The 15048-nt window shown below is 49.0% G+C and overlaps 1 long non-coding RNA gene across 1 annotated transcript; it reads left to right on the top strand.

Moving 5' to 3' along the window:
• The first annotated feature begins 2512 nt into the window (after positions 1-2512).
• Positions 2513-14091, top strand: LOC142924597 (uncharacterized). The gene is made up of 2 exons (XR_012941712.1): positions 2513-3109; positions 11179-14091. It is a non-coding gene; the product is annotated as an uncharacterized LOC142924597 (long non-coding RNA).
• Positions 14092-15048: the final 957 nt, after the last annotated feature.

Below are 15048 nucleotides of genomic sequence, written 5' to 3'. Positions count from 1 at the left end.
ACCATAACTCAAACGGTCATCAGGTGTGTCGGTTTGCATAATTTATGCAAACCGACACACCTGATGATGACCGAGAAATTTTTTATTGTTTTATATATATTTTGTTATTTTGTTGTTTCTCTTCAACGTGACTTTACCGAAAAAACTAAGAATATAAAGTGCATTGTCTCATGTTTTATATCTTTTTATTTCTTGCTCTTTTTGATTAAATTGTTCTTGGTAAATTATTTTCTTTTGCGATTGCACATATCTGTCCTTTTTCCTTTTCTTTGTTTCTCTTGTAATAATAATCTATAACTTCTTTATAATATTCAGGTTCTAACCACCATTTGGCTTTTGTTCTTGCCACCCATCTCATGTTATTTGCTATCCATGTAATTATTTTCCCTTTCCTATTGCAACACTCTGTTGTCTTTATTAGGTCACTGATTACACTTGTTGACTCCGCCCACTTCCTAAGTCCTCTGTACCTTGCACTGGGTGACAGGATATATTTTCCTTCCACTTGGTGTCACTCCGGAATCACGTTTCAACCATGTGACTAACGTTGCTAATTCGCGTTGGCTAACTTGTCAACAAACACCGGAAGCTGTCACGAGCCTGAGCTATGGGGGAAAAATATAATAATAAATAAATAAATAAATGGTGTCAAATAGTGGGCCACAAAATATCGTTCTGCGGGCCACAATTGGCCTGCGGGCCGCGTTTGAGACCCCTGGTTTAGAGTATTTTCCTGCTATAAATTTCCACAAGATGAGCCACTCCGTTAAAACTAACATTTGTGACCAGATCGCTTCTTAAAAAAGAGCTATATGGCTCACTTACCTGGCAAAATAAAAAGTTACATTTCAAATAATCACCACGGTAATGTGTTACCCACACGACCTTGAACTTGAGGCATCGCGCAGAACGCGGCATGCAGTGTGGGGTTAGCTGGGTGGTGCAGGGAGCTGCTACTACTTGCAGAGGGGGGCGGGGCAGGGGGGGACTGAGTCCTCTTGCATAATTGACTTGCGGATTGACCGATGCATAGACGAAAAGATAGCACGTGAATGAATGAGTGTACGGCTGGACTGCAAATGAATGGACAATATTCTTCATCGCCATTTAAAAAAAACTTAACATTGTAATCCATCACCCTGTACATCTGCTGAACCAACGTATCCTACAGCAGCATATGAGTGTGTTTTCATACATTGCCTGAGTGTGTGTTTCTTGCGTATGATCGGTATGTGTTTTACGCATGATCCTTACTTGATATCACACAAGATATTTGCCTGTTTTTCTAATGATCTGCACGTGTTTCACGCATAATCTCTGGGTTTCACACATGTTCTGTGTGGGTGGCCGGGACCACCCTCAGCTGCCTTTTTCTGCCGAGTTGCGATGTGTACACATCGTACCAGATACTAATTTAAGGCTGAACCGACCTCTCAAGATCCAGGATGCACTGGTGATGGTGGATGTAAGCGGGAATCGAGCTCGGGTCGCCGGATTCATTGTAGCGCAGCGTGCTAAACCCACATGCTCACAGACAGGACTCCAGCTCATCCACCTCGCGCACCTTTGCCAGGAACTTCCAATTGTGGAGCGACGAGCAAATGAAGCGACCCGACCTCCCCTCGGGATACGATGGCTGGCAGGTGGTTGAAGCTATCCGGCAGGAAGCGAGTGCAGGTAACGCTCACCTGAGCGTTGCGAGGCGTGCCCCGCAGGTGGTATCACGTGGGACGATGGATGTGCGTCCACGCTATGGCCCTTTCACGATTCCGCTGCTGTATGGGGACCGCCACAACCTAGCGGATCGTTGCGGTGTATTTGACCATACTTCACCACGCTGGTTGGTTGCAGGTGTGGGGAGCGGCACAGTGCAAGGGTTCATGTTGCTGGACTGCCCCTTTTCTGATCATGTGACCCTTGCCAGATTAATTCTGCAAATGCGCAATCGCCGAGCCATGCGACAGCACCCCCGGTTTGCCACGTGTAGCTCTTGTAGACGATGACAACAAACACGCACCCTGCTCTACGGAGCCTGACAGCAGTCATGATGGTGGTGGTTTGCGTGGTACCTTACCATCAGACAAAAAAACTAAACAATTTTGTATTTTACCCGGTAAAGCTCACTGAGCTATATAGATGTTTCTCTGAAGCGACCTGGCTATCACAAATAATAACTCAACGAAGTGGCTTATCACTCCGGAAATGTATTCTAGCCTCGATATTACAGCTGAATACAAATCCTGTGAGGGTACCCACGAGCCCGGGCAGCAAGGGGGCAGTTGGCAGATGGTAAGGGGCCAAGGAGCAAGGGGGAGGATGGAGAAGGGCAGCGGGGAGTGGAGCAGTGGTGTGGCACGTTCGAGTGATGCAAATATTAACTGATTTGTATTGAATACAACTAGAACAATTTACACCGGTGCGTTGATCGATATGATGTTGATTATAATGTTAACGATAATTATGTTGAGATTAGGATATGCAGGAGATAGTGATTATAATGCTAATGTCTTTACGCATGGTGATGGTAGAGATCTATTAATCTGGTGATGATTTAATGATGATGGCTTGGCAAGTTGAAGATGGTGATGATAGTGCTCCTGCTGGTGGTGGTAATTCAGATGATGATTATGATGCTGCGACTTGCTGTAGCTGCTTATAATAATAATGATGCTGCATCTGCTGCTGACGATGATGATCCCCCCCACCCTCGTCCACCCCCGCAGGTTCTGAGGAGCGCCGCATGGTGGTGCAAGCACTGAGCCTGCTGAAGCGCGGGAGTGCGGAGAGGCGACCCCGCGAGATGGAAACAGGAGGGACAGGGTCCTGGGGGGATATCGTGAGCGGCGCAGGGGGTCCTAGCGGGGTCGAGAGGGGAGGAGACACAGCGGATGGACACCTCATTGTTCCCCCCGACGGGGACCCTAATGGGGCTCCAGTGGGCGGGGACTCGGGTGGGAGATAACGGCCGAGGTTCGCGTGGCGAGAACAAACGCGCGACCCCGTGTGCGCGTGAGCGTGCGGGGCCACGAGGGCACGTACACGGGACTCAACCTCGGCGGGTTCGAGGAGGCCCTCGTGGAGCTTGGACTGCACGAGGCTTGAGACGGAGGTAGGTGGCTGAGGGGTTGGGTGAGCGACAGGTTGGGTGAGTGAAGGAGGCATTGATTGATTGCGTGGGTAGAGGGTGAGTGGGTAATGTTGAGTGAGCGGGTGTATGTGGTTGAGTTAGTTGGTAGGTGGCCGAGTGGGTGAATGTGGGAGGTTGAGGGGGTGAATGAATGGTTGGATGAGAGAGTGGGTTGGTGAGTAGGTGGGTGAGTGTGGGAGGTCGAGTGGGTGAGTGAGGGGGTCGAGTGGGTGAGTGAGACGGATGGTGAGTGGGTGGGGGAGTTTGAGTGGGTGAGTGGATGCGTGGGTGATTTGGTAAGTGCATTGTTAATTGTGTAAATGGCTTGGTGAGTCAGTGAGTGCGTGTATGGGTGGGTAAGTGAGAGGATGAGTGGGTTGGGGAGTGCGTGAGTGGGTTGGGGAGTGCATAAGTGGGTGAGGGAGTGAGTGGGGGAGCGAGTGGGCGGGTTAGTGATTTTATCAATCATCGTGTGATTGAATGGCTGAACGGAGGGGTAGGTGAATGAGTGTTTGTGGTTTAGTGAGTGTGTGTGTGGATGAGTTAGTGGGTGGGTGGGTGAGTGGATGATTGTGGGAGGTTGAGGGGGTGAGTGGATGTGTAATTTAATGGTTGTATGGGTGGGTGAGCGTGGGAAGTTAAGTGGGTGTGTGAATGAGTGAAGGGGTGGGTTAGTTGAGTGGGTGAATTATTGGGTGGCTGAGTGGGTGTGCGGGTGAGTTAGGGGGTGGGTCAGTATGGGTGGATGGGTGATGGAGTCGGTGATTGAGTTTGTAAATTGAGTGGGTGATTGAGTAGTAGGGTGAGAGTGGGAGGTTGGGTGGGTGGAGGTGAGGGGTTGCGTGAGTGAGGGGTTGGGTGAGTTGGTGGGTGGGTGAATGAGTGGATTGATCAGTTAGTGTGTGGTTGAGTGGGTGGTTGTCTGAGTGGGTGAGAAGATGGGTCGTTGAGTGAGTGGATGGGTTATAGATTGAGTGGGTGGTTGTGTGATTGATTGGCTGAGCAAAGGGGTGAATTAGTGGATTTGTGTGGTTGAGTTACTGGTTAGGTGGGTGAGTGCATGAGTGTGGGAGGTTGAGAGTTCGTTGGTGAGTGTTTGCGTTAGATATTGAGTTGGTGGTTATGTGATTGAGTAGGTGAGCGGAGGATTGGGTGAGTGAATAGATGTTTATGTTTGAGTTAGTGGGTGGGTGATTGGATGAGTGGGTGGGTGATTCGATGAGTGGGAGGGTAATTGGATGAGTGGGAGATTTAAATGGTGAGTGAATGGGTGATTGAATGCTTGGATGGGGGGTGAGTGATTGAATTGGTGGGTGCGAGATTGAGTGGGTGGCTGGGTGAGTGGGTGAGATGATGGGTGGGTTAGTGAGATGATGATGGGTGGGTTAGTTGATGTGTGAGTGGGTAGGTTAGAGATTCAGTGGGAGGGAGGGTGGGTGAGTGGTTACGTGGCTCGTGGGTGAGTAGCTCAGTGGCTGGTTGAATTGGTGAGTTAATTTGTGCGTGATTGATTTGGTGAATGGGTGAGTGAGTGGATGGATGAGGGAATGGATGAGTGAGACGGTGAGTGCGTTGGTGAGTGATTGAGTTAGTGGGTACGAGATTGGATGACCGTGGAAGGTTGGGTTGGTGAGTGAGTGGATGGATGTGAGAGGTTGAGTGGGTGAGTTATTGCGGTTAAGTATGGAGGGGGTGGGTAAGTGAAGGGGTGGTTCAGTGAGTGGGTGAGTGAGTGGATGGTTGGTGAGTGAGTGGGGTGAGTGAATGCGTGGGTGAGCAAGTGAATGAGTTGGTGAGTGGTTGTGTGAGTAGTGGGTGAGTGGGTGGTGAGTGAGTGGATATTTGTGGGTGATTTAGTCGGTGGGTGATTTGGTCAGTATGGGAGCTTGAAGCAGTGAATGGTTAGGTGAGTGAGGGGTGGGTGAGTGAGTAGATGAATGAATTAGTTAGTGGGAGCACTAGTGGGTGGGTGGGTGAGTGAGTGGGTGAGAAATTGAGTCAGTTGGTGGGTGGGTGGTTCCGTGGGTAGTGCGTCTTGGGTGAGTAGGTCAGTTGCTCGGTGAGTTCCTGAATTAATGGGTTAGTGAGTTGATGGGTGAGTGAGTGGGAAAGTGCATTGGTAAGTGTGAGGGTGAGTGGGTGGGTGGTTGCATGAGTGTGGTTTAGATATTTTAGTGGGTGGCTTTTTGAGTGGATGAGTTCGAGTGGGTCAGTGGTTGCGTTAGTGGGTGGTTGAGTTAGTGGGTGGGTGAATAATTACGTGGGTAGTGGGTGAGTGTGTGAAGAGGTGAGTGGCTGAGGGAGTAGGTGTGTGGGTGGGTTAGAAATTGAATGGGTGGCAGAGTGAGTGAGTCCTGGGTGAGTTAATGAGTTGGTGGGTCGGTCAGTGGGTGAGTGTCTGGATGGGTGATTGAGTAAGTCGGTGAGTGATGGGTTGGGTATGTGTGTTTTTGGTTCGCGAGTTTGTGGGTGAGTGAGTGGGTCAGTTCGTGGTTGGATGAGTGAGTTCGTTGGTGAGTGTTTGAGTTAGTATGTTGGTGGGTGAGTGTGTAGTTTAGTGAGTGAGTGATTTAGAGATTAAGTGGGTCATAGGGTGAGTGGGTGGGTGAGCAAGTGGTTAACTAAGTGAGTGGTTGGGTGGGTCGGTGAGTTGTTGACTGAATGGGGTCAGAAAGTAGGTGAGTGAGTGAATGGGTGAGTGACTGCTGGGTGGGTAAGTTAATGTGGGAGGTTGAGTGGGTAAGTTAGCTTGTGAGTGATTGGGTGAGTCAAAGAGTGGAGCGCTACGGTGGTGAAATGTTCACTAGCTCGCCTAGTATACATGAGGTTGTGGATTCGATTGCGATCCTGCCGCCTGTATATTTGGAGTTTGCATGTTCTCCCCCTGGTCGTGTGGATTTTGCTCCGGGTCCTTTCCGCTGCATTTAGAATCAACATGCCTTTTGAGGATTTGGCTGCAATAAATGTATGTGATAAGCCACTTCGTTTATCTATCATTTGTAGCCAGGCCGATTCTGAAAAGGGTCTATATAGCTCAATGAGCCTTACCTGGTGAAATGAAAAGTAGTTTAGTTTAGGGGATGGGTGGCTGGTTGGGTCGGTAGGTCGGTTAGAGGGTGAGTGGGCGGCAGGGTGAGTGGGTGGCATGGTGAGTGGGTGAGTAGGTAAGTAGCTGGGTGAGCGGGTGGACTGGTGAGTGTGCGAGTTAGAGATTGAGTGGGTGGATGGGTGGGTGTGTAAGTGGATGCGTCGGTAAGTGGTTGAGTTGGTGGCAAGGTGCGGGTTTTTGAGTGGGTGGGTGTTTCTGAGTGGGTAGGTGGCTGAATGGGTGGGTGAGTGGGTGACTGAGTCAAGAAAGTGGAGCGCCATGGTGGTGAGATATTAACTACCTCGCCTTTTGTACAGGAGGTTGTGGGTTCGATCTCGATTATGACGCCTGTATATTTGGAGTGTGCATGTTCTTGTGGTTGCATGGATTTTTCTCCGAGTCCTCCGGGTTTTCTCTCCATATTTAGAAACATGCATTTCGAGGTTTTGGCTGTTCTGGAACTCACTCACTCAACTACTAAAGCCACCCACCAACCCACTCACAAACCCGCTCACCCTACCATGCACTCAATTTTTAATCAACGCACTCACGCACACACCCACTCACTCGCTCAACCACTCATCCACGCACCCACCTACACACGCACTCACTGACTTATTTGAGCAGTCATTTGTGGCCGCGTCGCTTATGAAAAAAATCTATATAGCTCCGTGGGCCTTTCCTGGTAAAATTAAAATAGTTAAATTTTAGTTTACAGTTGGGTGAGTGGGCGGTGAGTGCGTCGGTCGGTGAGTGAATGGGTGGTTAAGTAAGTAGGTGAGGGGCTGGGTGAGTTGTTGGGAGATTGAGTGGGTCACAGTGTGAGTGGGTGGGTTGGAGCGTGAGTTGGTCACTGAGTGAGGGGGTGGGTGAGGTGAGTGGGTGGGTGGGTGAGTGAGTTAGTGAGTGCATGTGTAGGTGGGTGCGTGGATGAGTGGTTGAGTGAGTGAGTGGGTGTGTGCGTGTGTGCGTTGATTAGAAATTGAGTGCATGGCAGGGTGAGCGGGTTTGTGAGTGGGTTGGTGGGTGGCTTTAGTAGTTGAGTGGGTGAGTTCGAGAATTGTACGCCACTGTGGCGAGATGTTAGCTACGTTGCCTGGTATTTTGGAGTTCGTAGGTTCCATCCCAACCCTGATGCTTGCATATTTGGGGTTTGCATGTGCTCTATGGTCACGTGGATTTCGACTCCACATTTAGAAACATTCATTTATCGGATTTGGCTGCTATACATTACTATGTGATAGGCCACTTAGTGAAGCTCTCATTTGTGGCCAGGTTACTTTGGAAAAATATTTTATATAGCTCTGTGGGTCTTACCTGGTAACTTAAAAAATAGTTGAATTTAGTCAGTTTGGATTAGTGAGTAGGTGGAATGTTGAGTGCGTGGGTTAGAGATTGATTTTGTGGCAGGGTGAGTGGCTGTGTGAGTTTGTGATTGGTTGGGTGGGTGAGTGTGTGAGTTAGACATTGAGTTGGTGGATGGGTGGGTGTGTGAGGGAGTGAATATGTGACCTGGTGGGTGAGTGGATTGTTGAGTGAGTGGGTTGTTGAGTTAGGGAGTGGGTGGGCTGGTAAGTGGGTTGGTGAGTTAGTTTGTGGGTGTGTGGGTGAGTCAGTCGGTTAGAGATTGATTTGGTTAGTGTGTTGAGGAGTTCCCGACGACAACCCGGAGACGGCTTGAAGGTAAGGGCTTTCGCCAAAGGTTTATTAAGTATATTACAATAACACAAAGGGTGTGACAACTTCCCAGGGGTTAGGGGTCCTACACTAAGTCCTGGTCCAGCCCGGCTAGCTCCGGTCTCTCTCCCTCGAGTCGGATGGGGGAACTTGCCAACCCCACCGACCGGGAAGAGCAGCACCTCCTACGGCTACCACCAGCTTCACTCCTGACTCTTCGTCGATCCCTCTCTACCCCTGGTTCCCTCTCCACCCTTCTCACTCTACCCGTTCCCACAGTGATCCCGCTTTCGTCACGGGGTCCCCCTTAAATACTAGAGGAGACATGACGTCATCGAGCCGCCCAGCGCGCATGACGCCACGTTCCGTGACGTCATCGCACTAGACGGCACACATGACGTCACATCCCCATTTTACTCTACAAGTGGTTTGTGTGTGGGTGGTTGGGTGTTTGAGTGGGTGGTTGAGTTAAAGAGTGGAATGTGAAGGTGGTGAAATTTTAAGAACCTCGCCTGTATATTTAGAGTTTGCACGTTCTCCCCCGTGGTTGCATGGAATTTTCTCTGGGTACTCCAGGTTGCCCCTCCACGTTGCCCCTCCACGTTTAGAAACATGCATTTATAGACTTTGACTGCTATAACGTTCTATGTGAAAAGCCATTCCATTGAGCAATCATTTGTACTCTGCTTGTTTCTGAAAAAGATGTATATAGCATGGGCCTTACCTAGTAAAGTAAAAAAAAGCTACATTTTTATTTGGTGTGTAGATGGGCGGTTTTGTGGGTGGGTGCGTGGATGAGTGAGTGCGACGTTCGATGGGTAGTAGGTGAGAGGCTTGGTGAGTGAGTGTGGATTAGAGATTGAGTGCGTGGCTTGGCGAGTGCGTGGCTGGGTGAGTGAGTGTGTGCAAGGCTCGGTGGTTGAATTAATGGATGGTTGAGTTAGTGGGTCGGTGTTTGAGTGTGTGGTTTCGGGGGTGGGAGAGTCAGAGAATGGAGTGTCATGGTGGCAAGATGTTAACTACCTCGCCGAGTATACAGGATGTTGTGGGTTCGATTCCACATTTAGAAACATGCATTTAGAGGAGTTGGCTGCTATAAATGTATACGTGATAAGCCACTCTGTTGAGCTATCATTTGTGGCGAAGTTGCTTCTGAAAATCATCCATATATCTCAGTGGGCCTTGCCTGGTAAAACAAACAATTTATATTTAGGCTGTGTTGGTGAGTGGTCGGGTTGGTGAATTAGTGGGTGAGTTAGTGGGTGGGTTAATAATTGGATGGGTGAGTTCATGAGTGGGTGGGTGAGGGTGGGTCAGTGGGTGTGTTAGTGGGTACGGGTTTGAGAGGGTGGCTGGGTGAAAAGGTGGGTGGGTGAGTGATTGGGTGGGTGGTTTGGTGCGTGGGTGAGTGAGCAGGTGGGTGGGTGAGTGAGCAGGTTGGTGGGTGAGTGAATGGATGTTTGTGTTTGAGTCAGTGGGTGGGTGATTGGATGAGTGGGAGGTTGAAAAGGTGAGTGGATGGGTGATTTAATGCTTGGGTGGGTGAGTGGTTACGTGGGTAGTGGGTCGTGGCTGGCTGAGTTGGTGTGTGAGTGTGTCGGTGAGTGAGTTGGTGAATGGGAGGGTGGGTGAGTGATTAGAGTTAATGGGTACAAGATTGAGTGAATAAGAAGATGGGTGAGTTGGTGAGTGTTTGGGTTAGAGATTGAGTTGGTGGTTATGTGATTGAGTAGGTGAGTGGAGGGATGGGTGAGTGAATGGGTGTTTGAGTTAGTGGGTGGGTGATTGGATGACTGTGCGAGGTTGAAGGGATGAGTCGATGGGTGATTAAATGGTTGGTTAAGAGGGTGGGTTGGTTAGTGGGTGGGTGAATGTGGGAGGTTCAGTGGGTGAGTTATTGGGTGAGTGTGTGGATGAGTGAAGGGTTCGGTGAGTGAGGGGGTGGGTGAGTGAATGTATGGATGGGTGAGTGAATAGGGTGAGTGAATAGTTGGTTGAGTGAGTGGGTAGGTGGTGAGTGTGGGAGGTTGAGTCGGTGAGTTTATGCGCGAGTGGTTGCTGAGTGGGTTGGCGGGTAGGTGAGTGGGTTGGCGGGTAGGTGAGTGGGTTGGCGGGTAGGTGAGTGGGTTGGCGAGTAGGTGAGTGGGTTGGCGAGTAGGTGAGTGGGTTTGTGGGTGGGTCAGGAGTGACTAGGTGGGTGGGGGAGTAGTGGAGTGGTAGCCTGGGTAATGGGTGAGTGGGTGGGTTGTTCACTGGGTGACTACGTGCGTGGGTTCGTTAGTGACAGGCGACTTAGTGGATGCGATAGTGAAGATGCGATAGTGAGTCAGAGTGGATGGGTTGTTGATTGAGTGGGGTGAATGAGTGAGTGGGTGAGTTAGTGAGTGGATTGGTGAGTGGGTGGGTGAGTGCACGAGTGAGTGGATGGGTTAGAGATTGAGTGAGTGGTTGAGTGGATTGGTGATTCAGTGGGTGAGTTAGTGGGTGTTTGAGTTAATTTGTGTGTTAGTCTGTGGGTGATGGAGTCGGTGACTGGGTGAGTCTGTGCTGGTGGCTCGGTGGATGGTTGAGTTCATGGATGGGTTTTTGAGTGAGTGGATGGGTTGTTGAGTGAGTTGATGGGTGAAACGGTGCGTGGGTAGGTGAGTGAGTGAGTGAGTGGATGGGTGGGTGATTGATTGGGTGAGTGTGTTGGCAAGTGAGAGGGTGAGTGGGTGAGTGAGTGGGTGGTTAATCGGTTGGTGGGTGCGTGAAGGAGTGGTTGGGATGAGTGAGTTAGTGAGTGGATACGTCAGTGAGTGAATGGGTGGGTGAGTGGGTGAGAGGTTGCGTTGGTAGTAGGCGAGTGGGTGGTGAGTGGGTTGGTTCTTGAGTGAGTAGGTGGTTTGTTAAGTGAATGAGTGGGTGGTTGGGTTGGTTAGTGAGTTTGTGGGTGAGTTGGTGGGTGGGTGAGTTAGTGGTTGAGTTAGTGAATGAATGCCTGTGTTAATAAGTGGGTGAGTGGGTGTGGGGTTGGTGGATGAGTGGGTTGGTGAGTGAGTTAGTGAGTGGATGGGTGGGTGAGTGAGTGGGTGATTGAGTGGATGGGTGGATGACTGGGTAAATGATTGGGTAAGTTATGAGGGTGAGTAAGTGAGTTACAGGGTGAGTGGGTCGGTGGGTGATTGGGTGGGTGGGTGAGTGGGTGTGATCATCGCCATGCTCTCCATGGAGCTCTCTGTAGTGAGGGGCAGCTCACAGGGACAGCTGTTGCAGGGATTCACAACAGCTGCTTCTCCTCCTCCAGTTCTGAACCAGCTGACCAGGGTTGCCAGACGAGGCCAAGCAGCTCCTCGAGTTGTTCCACAGCTTCCTTCATGCCTGCTGTGCCACGTGCAGCTTCTGCATGAGGCTACTGTGCCACGTGCGGCTTGTGCATTAGGCTGCTGCGCCGCGTGTGAGGCTGCTGTGTGAGGCTGCTGTGCCGAGTGAGGCTGCTGTGTGAGGCTGCTGCGTGAGGTTGCTGTGCCGCGTGAGGCTGCTGTGCCACGTGAGGTTTCTGCGTGAGGCTGCTGTGCCGCGTGAGATTGCTGTGCCGCGTGGGTCGACGTGACATCACCGTCAGTCTAGGGGGATCTTTGTATGAGTGATGGGGCAGTCGTAGATAAAGTGGAGAAGTTTCCGTACTTATGCAGTCAGCAGAGGTCTCACGCCGAATCAGCTGAGTAGCATTATTTGTTCGTCGTGTGAACCAAAATTGAGGTGAATAATTTTGAGTAAAAAAATGACATTACACTGGCTATGAATATGACTATATAAAAGGTTAGGATCTTGTGTCGGATGCATATTTGCTGGACTTTATACAGTGGCTTGGGCCAAGAAACTGGCATTCAGAGGCAAACTTGTCATGGTGGGGATTTGTTTCCAGAAACACACTCAGCCACCTTTGTCTCTCCAGTGGTGATGTTTACCAACCACACCTGATACTAATTTAAGGTTAAGTCGACTTAGGGGAGGCATAGGGTCTATTAGAATATAATTCATCACTGATTTTGGCCACAACCGGGAATTATATCTCGTAAGACTGCGATCAAGAATACTTGAAATGGTGTCGGGGCCAGAGCTCATCCCCATCACACCCCACAGTAAACATGAGGAAATGGCTCTGACACCCGGCCATGCAGCGTTACGTGGGCCTGCCCACCATCATGGTCTTTAATGGTCGTGAACAGAGTCAGGACCCTAAATAACACGAAGAATAATCCAAGACCATAGCCTCTTAATGGTAATGCAGGCCTCCAGCAGGTGAAGAGAGCTTCCTGATGCGTTTGTGCGTTTTTCACCGTTGCGGTGCCCCGCCGTGGCATTTTGGTGATGCTTTTGTTTTCCATTTGTGGAGGCAATTGCTCGTGCCATGGCCAGGTTGGATCCGGTGTACGGTGGCCCCCCACTGCTTGCGGTGGTGGGGGGCCAGCGAGCTTCTTGATGGTTTGATCCACGATGAGGCACTTCTTGGGGATGTTTGAGTTCTCCCAATTGTTTATCCACTCATTTGTACCGGTTGTGTGGACAGAAGCCGGAGGGATTTAAGAAAAGTCCACATTGATTAAAATGGCCACGATAAATCGAACCGGCGACTTCTATATTGTGTACCAACCATTACATCATGGCAACATCCTGTGATGTCACGTTTATAAGGGTGGGGGGAAATAACAACCAGGGTACTAGGTGTTAGTGTGTTTGAGGACGCAAGTTTCAAATACAATTATTTTTTATCTTGTCCTCTTCCCCCCCGACTGGGGTTAAAACAATCAACAATTGAGGAAAGGGTTGGTGGGACGTGTGCAGAGATCGCCAGTAATCCCAGGTGGACTCCCGCTCGCTGCACAAACGCCTCCTGTGGAATCCATCCAGCAGTTTGTCGACGGAAACGATGATGGTAGGCGACCATGGTTTTTGGAGATCGTAGCCGGGGCCGGAGCGGCAACAGTGATGAAGGAAGGGGGGGGAGCGAGTGGCGGGGGCAGAACGGAAGGGGAGATGAGCGGTATCATTGGTGACGCGCGAACGCGCCCCAAACCGTTTGCGATGAGTCATGTCCATGGGTGGGACGGTGCTCGCGTCCACTTCCATGAAGGTGTCCTGCAGACACCTGAGAGTGGGCGCACACATGCACAAGAGAGAAGCCAATGTAACAATCCAGTTTGTCAACCAGGTATCTAGGCCCAGCCTGGATGCCCACGGCAGCCTCAGTGGGCGACGCCTGCCCCAAGTGGGCCACGCAGGCCCCTTAAACTGTGCCACTTGGCCCACTTTCCTATGGGAGCTGCTCGCTTTGATGTTGGCCGACCTTGGAAACGGTCGTGATGTCACGGAGTCAATGCAAAAGAGAGGCAATCGTCAAGTTAGTGCTGATTAAGGTGAAGTTTATGGCAATAAATGTAAAAAAACAGATTCCAGCTGGGTATATGTGTAAGTCATCTCAACCACGTTAATAATAATTGAAAAATAAATATTGTCGCTTTCATCTGGCTGTGGGCAAAAGGGAGGGTGGGAAGTGGTCGGAGTAATGAAAGGATTTGTGGCCATAGAGCCACAAGGCCCTCAATGTTTGAAGAATAATTGTTGCTCGTTATTGCAACGAAGCATAAAAGCGTATTGCGGAAAGTGTCGCGCATGTGTCTGTAGCGCGGTGCCCCCACATGTTCTCATTCACCTCAGCGACCATATCACAGTTCATGTTATTTGAGTGGTTCGTTTTTTTCTATTGCATAACCTTGCTGGTATCCATGAATGAACAAGACGAATCTATGAACGCATATTTGTGCGTTTAGGAATAATAATGGTTTGAGTGTCTTTCCATATGAACAGCGTTGCATAATAATCAATCGTCCTACTGTTAACAATGTGACAAGAATCTGCATTAAGGGTCGCATATGATCAATGACCAAATGCCGTGTTGTGTAACAATTTAAATACGAATTACATATTATAAGGTTAAGGTTTTGATAGAATAGTTTGCATGTTTTAATCTCTCTCTCTCAACAACCGATCAATTGCGTTACGCGTCGGGAATTAACCACAGGTGCCGTTATCGAAGTGAAACAACGCAATCGTGATGTGTACCATGTTAATGCTGTGTTGAAATTCCGAAGTTGAGAGTTCTCATATTATCCAAAAATTTAAGTTTAGCTAGATAATAAAATTGATTGAAGCAGAAGAGTTGTGTGTGATTCTTTCCGTGATTCTGCATAGAATTGTTCTGCGAATGAGATCTGAATCTCGGTTACCTATCATGAGCACACTAATCACTAATCCAGCACATAATCAATAAGCGTTAAATCGAAGATAATTGTATCCTTATTGAAAATACGGAATTTTAAATAACAAGTCGAGTCGACTCTCTCATTCACGCTCACAATACCTGCACAACTGCATACGATTAATTGCGTTGTTCCAATTAATAACCAACCTTCGTCACCGAGGCTGGACCTAATTATCATAACGACCTGCATCATCATAACCACGCCCACTCGCATAAATTAATACGATTATCTCTCGAATTAGCATAGTTTATGCACATAATTACACCAATTAATTCAGATAAATTATTAAAATTTCAAATTTAATCAAATTTTCATTATTTTCATCAAATTTTCATAACCTACATATACAACAACCTTCGAGCACCCATATCTCACAGAGCGGGCCCTAACCTATAACAGCTGGCAGTTCACCAGCATTGCTTCAAGTGAGCTGGAGCATGCTGATGAATAAAAAACCGGACCAGAGCTTGGTTTATGTACAACCAATACTGCTGAAATGATGCACTCCCAGCAGGAAAGCCGTGTGGCTAATGGGATGTGTACAAATACTTGTATTTTTTAAGTGGAAAGACAGATATGTGAAGGAGGGGAATCATCCTTTGCGTGTTAATTTTGTTACTCATATCCACGATGTAAGCCAATTATTATATTGAAACTTCGCAGAGCTTTCATGAGTAAGAAAGTTGTACCAACAATAATTATTATCGGTTCTATTGCGATCGAGGGCTGCACGTTTCAACGGGCACACATGTGTCATGCTGCGATGGTGACGGTGCTCCCGGTTTTTTAAGACCGGGAGGAAGTGAGGGCTTCACCTTTCTGGCAAATTGCCCGATGATGCTGGATGTAAT

The sequence above is a fragment of the Petromyzon marinus genome, chromosome 14 (assembly GCF_048934315.1).
Source record: "Petromyzon marinus isolate PM22_M1 ecotype Great Lakes invasive population chromosome 14, UKy_Petmar_22M1.pri1.0, whole genome shotgun sequence".
Classification (NCBI taxonomy): Eukaryota; Metazoa; Chordata; class Hyperoartia; order Petromyzontiformes; family Petromyzontidae; genus Petromyzon; species Petromyzon marinus.
The sequence above is the reverse complement of the archived record's forward strand: the minus strand, read 5'-3'. Positions and strand labels throughout refer to the sequence as shown.